The sequence below is a fragment of the Pelophylax lessonae genome (genome assembly GCF_965119305.1).
Source record: "Pelophylax lessonae genome assembly, chromosome: 5".
Taxonomy (NCBI): Eukaryota; Metazoa; Chordata; class Amphibia; order Anura; family Ranidae; genus Pelophylax; species Pelophylax lessonae.
The window spans coordinates 46773425-46780325 of NC_138772.1; the positions used below are offsets into that span (position 1 = coordinate 46773425).

The 6901-nt window shown below is 45.7% G+C and overlaps 1 pseudogene across 1 annotated transcript; it reads right to left on the minus strand.

Moving 5' to 3' along the window:
* Positions 1–2679: 2679 nt before the first annotated feature.
* On the minus strand, positions 2680–3001 carry LOC309557036 (eukaryotic translation initiation factor 4E-binding protein 2-like; annotated as a pseudogene). The gene has a single exon. The product of its transcript is annotated as a eukaryotic translation initiation factor 4E-binding protein 2-like (transcript).
* Positions 3002–6901: the final 3900 nt, after the last annotated feature.

Sequence of the window (6901 nt, forward strand, 5' to 3'; positions counted from 1 at the left end):
CGCTCATGGATGACCCAAAAGTGTCACTAGGGGGGGAACCTCTGGGTGAGTCTAGGATGGAAAAGGATCTGGGGGTACTGGTAGACAACAGGCTTGGCAGTGGCATGCAATGCCAAGCTGCTGCAAGCAAAGCCAACAGAATACTGGGATGTATAAAAAAGGGGATTTACTCCAGAGATAAAACGATTATTCTTCCAATCTACAAGACTCTGGTCCGGCCACATCTGGAGTATGCTGTCCAGTTCTGGGCACCGGTCCTCAGGAAGGATGTGCTGGAACTGGAGAAAGTCCAGAGAAGGGCAACAAAAATAATTAGGGGAATGGAGGACATCAGCTATGAGTAAAGTCTACAAGCACTGAACTTATTCTCTCTGGAGAAGAGACGATTGAGGGGGAATATGATATCAATGTACAAATACTGTACTGGTGACCCGAGCATAGGGAACAAACTATTCAGAGAGAGGAGATACAATAAGACACCTGGCCACTAACTAAAACGAGAGGAAAGGCGGTTTAACCTTAAAATACGTAAGGGGTTCTTCACTGTCAGAGCGGTAAGGATGTGGAATTCTCTTCCACAAGCAGTCGTATCAGCAGGGAGCATCGATAGTTTCAAAAAACTATTAGATGGGCACCTTAGAGACCACAACATACAGGGGTATACAATGTACGGTTAACAGCAAACACACATCATAGGTTGAACTGGATGGACTGATGTCTTTTTTTCAACCTCACTAACTATGTAAGTGCATAGATGAAATGACAGCATCTGCCATAAACAGCACACCACGAATACATGAAACCAGGTTTCTGGGAAGGAAAACTGTTTTAGCCACTTCCTTGTCCTTACTTCATTATGTGACTGACAGGATAAACGGGACCCAAATTTTTTTTTTTTTTTGGGGGGGGGGGGGGGTGCAAAATCTTTGCTATGAAACAAAATCAAGCTGAGATTCTCCCTTGGGTACACACTAACCGACCCTTAAAAAAAAAAAAAAAAAAAATCGCCCAAAACAAATGCACTTTGAGACAGGCAGCATAACATGCCCCATGGCATGTTAAGTATGGACCTCGTTAATATTAGGGATGCACCGAATGTTCGGCGGCCGAACATTATTCGGCCGAAAATAGAAAAAATAGCACTTTCGGTGTTCGGCCGAATAAGTCAAAAGGCCGAATAATTTTGTGCCGAATAATAGGTCTGAACGATAGTCGATATGATATCGACTATCGTTCTGTGGCCGTAGGCGATATTCATATCGCCGAGGTCACGATATTTACAGGGGGAAGGGACTCAGAGGAGGACAGGAGGACTCTCAGACTTCCGTGAAGCCGGGACACTTCAGCGGTGAGCATACATTACATTACTCACTCGTGCACTGCAGCCCGCCCCACACATTCAGTGAGTCTTACTCTCCTCCCTAGTTTTTTTTCAATGGCACATTCAGGAAGCCAATCACGCCGTGATTAGCTGCACAGCGAACCAATCACGCGTGCCTGCACACCTGATTGGTTCCGCTGTGCCGCTACTCACGGCGTGATTGGCTTCCTGAATGTGCCATTGAAAAAACTAGGGAGGAGAGTAAGACTCACTGAATGTGTGGGGCGGGCTGCAGTGCACGAGTGAGTAATGTATGTATGCGGCTGTGCTCCTTTCCAGGCTACTACTAGTCCACCTCCAGCCTCCTACTACCACCACTATGAGAGACTGTCTGTCACTGTATAATCTGATCGAGTCCACACTGACACTGACTGACTGTCACTGAGTAATTGATGTTACCACATTAACCCTGACCTGCCCAGTGCCCTGTATCTGCAATTAAAATTTACAAGGCTGCCTGCATGCTTCATGATTTCCATTCCCAGCATCCTTCCCAATCCCTACAGTGTCACTAACATTAACCCTATGGTACAAGGCTGCAGTGTGCACTGAATCCCATTCCCTACAGTAACATTTAGGGAGAGAGAGAGACGAGAGAGAGAGGACAAGAACAAGAGAGAGAGAGAGGACAAGAGAGAGAGAGACAGAGACATGAGAGGACAAGAGAGAGGACAAAAAATTGGCAAAATAAATGGAAAAAATGCGAAACACCGCGCTCGGTATTCGGCCTTCGGCCAAACATTTTATTATTATTCGGCTTCGGCCAAGAATTTCATTTCGGTGCATCCCTAGTTAATATAGTAAATATATATAAAAAAAAATAAAGTTTTATTTTTATGGGGCTCAATACAAAAAGCCAAGTGGTAACAAAAAGTAGTGGCGAAGGACAGGGCAAGTGTTTTTTTTTTTTTTTGTACATATTTGGTGAGGTACATAACTTGTGGGAGTTGAGGCCTAGTAAAATGTTTTCAAACAATATTTCAAAACTGCACCAAAAAAATAAAAAATGCACATTTTTCCTTTTCTGCCACCCATCATTCACAAGTATTTTTTAAGCTACAGTGCAAATTGTTAATTCCTATTTGCCAACATCAAGCCTCAGTTACAAGTCCTTTCACCACCTCCACATTTTGTGGTTGAGGTGGGATTGATCAGCGGGAAGAGAAAGGGAAAAGATGAAGGAAGGGCAGGTTTCTACGCAAAAGTGCGCCTTTTGACGGATTTCTCATTACATGATCCTATTTGCCAGACCACGTGTGCACAAGTCTTGTGAGCGTGCTTGACAGGCATCCTGGAGATTAGATGTCCATTTCAAACTGAGCTTCATCCCCAATAGCAGGCTTCCCGTCATGGTTGTTCAAATTATTTGTTTCTACTTCGGGTTCTTCTACAGCAATATTAGTGCCGGCAACTCCAGGAATACCCGGCAAGCGACGAGGAGGGGGTCTGAGCCAAGGGGGAAATGGGGCGGTCCAAAAGAAACTTGCAATCATAAATGATCCTGGTGCCTCCAGGGGTGTTGAAGACCCCCGGGGGTGGTGCAATAGTCATGAGGTAGCTGATATGGATGGTCCTGGTGGGGATGGCCTGGCTCTGGCTGTGCTGGTGTCCGGTTGACATGTTCCTGGCCTGGAGGATGTGTGTGGGGGGAGGACAGAAAGAAAGCAAGGTGTGGATGGGAGGAGCCGGCTGAGGTAGCGGGTGAACATTAGGGGAGGGCTGTGCGGAGCTCCCGTCAGGCTTTGGACTTGATTGACTTGTGTACAACCAGCTTGCCCATACATGAATCAAACTTCGGCTGGTCCCTGCTTAACCAACCGTGAATCGGTCCATGAATGGCTGGCTTTAGTTTGTCAGTGATGCCTCCAACCTGTATATGATTACTGGTGCTATAGCTGGCAATAGTGATCACGTGTTTGAGAACAACTCTGATTGGCTATTAATCAGGGAGTTCTGAAGTCTTGACAATCCACATTGAGAGGCACTAGCCACTCCAAAGTGCTGGCTCTTAAAGACAAGACGTTATTAAAATATCCCCAGTGTGGGGGACATTATCTGCTTCCTGCTGGCCTATTGTCAAATGACAGTTGAGCGGAAACTCTCCTATAACGTTCTCCCAGTCTCATGCCTTGCCTGCACCCTAGTGGCTGTGCTGCAGCACCGTCTGTCACCTGCTGTGTCCAGTGGACGTAACAGTACTGGTAATGTGACTGCTGTGACAAATGAGGGAATCACATGAAAGTTGTACACAATGAATGGCTTTTATTCATTGTCTACTGTTGTGTTGTCTGTGATTGGTCACAGTGATCACATGGAACAAACAGGACCAATCAGTCCATCTGAACCATGTGATCGCTGTGGCCAATCCCAGCATTAAAATAGTACACAATGAATAAATTGATGCCGCTCATAAAAATGACTGCTTATAACCGTGATCATCACTGTTATAGTGTGTAAAAACAAAAAAAAAACGTATTGCTTCCCCGGCATAATAGAGCATCACTAATTTTTAAAGCGGAGTTCCACCCACGTTTTAAACTTTTTAGAAATTGCTGGCATTCCTCAATCAACCACTTTACCACCGGAGGATTTTGCTGTCTTACGTCCAGGACACTTTTTTGCGATTCGGCACTGTGCAACTTAACTGACAATTGCGCGGTCATGCAACGCCGTACCCAAACAAAATTTACGTCCTTTTTTTCCCAGAGCTTTCTTTTGGTGGTATTTGATCACCTGTGCAATTTTTACTTTTTGCGCTATAAACAAAAAAAGAGCGAAAATTTTGAAAAAATTATATTTTTCACATTTTTTTTTTATATGAAATTCCCCCCAAAAAAATGTAAAAATCAAAATTTTTTATAATTTTCTGTCATTTTTGGTGTTTTTTTTTTTTAACGAGTAATGGCGGCGATGTGCGATTTTTTTTTTTTGCGGGACTGCGACATTGCGGCTGACAGATCGGACCCTTGACTAACATTTTTGACACTTTTGGGGGTACCAGTGACATTACTACAGTAATCAGTGCTAAAATATGCACTGTTACTGTAAAAATGACACTGGCAGGGAAGGGGTTAATTTTATTGGAGAGGGAGGGGTTAATGTATGCCTGGTGCTTACTGACGTGTGTGGGGGAAGGTGACTGAGTGACACAGGGACAGATTGCGGGTTCAGCTACGCTGAACCCTGCAATCTGTCACTGCCAGTCACTTAGGAGATCCACCCGCTTTGTTTACACAAGCGGGCGGATCTCCACACTCGATTCCCCGGCGATCGCCGCTGCTCCTCCCCTGGCCCGACTCCCGCTGTGACTGAACACAGCGGGAGCGAGCCTACGGCGGCGCGCGTGCGCCGCCCACAAGGGGAGGAGTCCAGCGACGTAGGTCTACGTCGCTGGACGATAACAAGCCACATTGCTGCAGTAGCAGCAATGTGACTGGTCGTAAAGTGGTTAAAAACAGCATTGCTGACTTTTTTTTTTTTCTTTTCCTTGATTGGCTTACCTTGTTGCTAGGGGGCAAGCAATTTTCTTCCTCCTTCGGCGCTGCGGCGAGCTACGTCACTTCCTGCGGCGCACAGGCTCCTGGGAGATGTGCATCATCAATTTTAATAAAGAGCGGACAGCTTACTGACAGGAGGCGGGGCTGAGGCAGGACGGAGTTGCCACCGCATCATCTTACAGGGGGCGGGGGTGGATGGGAGAGCTGAGAGGAGGCGGGAGAAAATTTTAATACAGAGAGGAGGCGCGTCTTAGGGTCCTTACAGGGAGCGGGGCGGATGGGAGAGCTGAGAGGAGGCGGGACGGAAGTGGAGGAAAATTGTAAGAGCGGAGAGCTGACTGAGAGGAGGTGGGACGGAGGTATGGCCATGTCAGTAATGCCATTAAAAGCTAGAAGCCCTGCATTACTGACACGGCCGCACCTCCATCCAACCTCAGTCAGCTGTCCGCTCTGTATTAAAATTTTCCTTGACCCTCGAGTATGTCTTCTGACTCTGGTAAACCAGCAGCACCTATTCCCGGAAGAAGGTACATGTGGGCTTCACATGCCCACATCTAAGATGGGATCCTGCTGCAGAAGAAATATAAAGTTAGTTTGTTAAAATAAATTATGTATAACACAGCACACAATAATATATTTAGCTAATATAAAATAGATTTCATGGATTAAAAAGAATATCTCTGGGGTGTAAAAAAAAATTTAGCTGGAACTCTGCTTTAATATATATATATATATATATATATATATTTTTTTTTTACATACGATTACCATTCCGTCACCATCACACCAGTCATATGGTGATGCTGTGCTGCTCTGGTGAATTCGTCATTCCGCTTACTAAATACCTTGGACATTCTACTTTCCGAAAAGGGGTCATTTGGACGGCATTTGTACTGTCCTGGCATTTTAGGGCCTCAAGAAATGGTCCAAATAATTTGGTGGAGGGGGAATTATGGTGTGGGGTTGTTTTTCAGGGGTTGGGCTTGGCCCCTTAGTCCCAGTGAAGGGAACTTTTGAAGTGATACTAAAGTCTTTTCTTTTTTTTTTTAGTTAAAAATAAACATGGCATACTTATCTGCTCTGCGCAGTTGGTTTTACACAGAGCAGCCCAGATCCTCCTCTTCGGCTCTCCTGGCCCCTCCATCCTGTTAAGTGCCCCCTCAGCAAGAAGCTTGTTATGGGGGGCACCCAAGCCTAGCCACAGCTTCCTGTGTCCATTCAGACTTGGAGCCCTGGCCTGGCCTTGCCCCCTTTCTCTCCAATGGTGCCGTGCTGCTCTTTCAGCCAATGAGGAGGGGAGTCCCGGGCAACATTGCTGGATCTAGATGGACCTCAGGTAAGTATTAGGGGGGCTGCTGGACACCAAATGCATTAAGATACAAAACCTTCTGCCTTTACAATCACTTTAAGGTGTCAGCATACCAAGACATTTTGGACAATTTCATGCTCCCAACTTTGTGGGAACAGTTTGGGGATGGCCCCTACCTGTTCCAACATGACTGCGCAACAGTGCACAAAGCAAGGTCCAAAAAGACATGGATGAGTGAGTTTGGGGTGGAGGAACTTGACTGACCTGCACAGAGTCCTGACCTCAACCCGAAAGAACACCTTTAGGATAAATTAGAGGGGAGACTGCGAGCCAGGCCTTCTTGTCCAACATCCCTGCCTGACCTCACAAATGGACTTCTGGAAGAATGGTCAAACATTCCCATAGACACACTCCAAAACCTTGTGGACAGCCTTCCCAGAAGAGTTGAAGCTGTTATGGCTGCAAAGGGTGGGCCAACTCAATATTGAACCTTATGGACTAAAGGCCGTACACATGATAAGAAAATCTGTAGGGAAAATTCGTCCGATCTGTCCATTTTTCGGATTGTTAGTATGGTGATTTCAACAGCCGACTCCGACTTTTCGGCTGACAAAATCCTCATGTGCCGGCTATAAAACTTTTGTCGTCCGTCAAAACAACGTAGATTTTCATCTTATTAGTACCGATTTCGATGGAAAAAAATCTTAAGAGAAA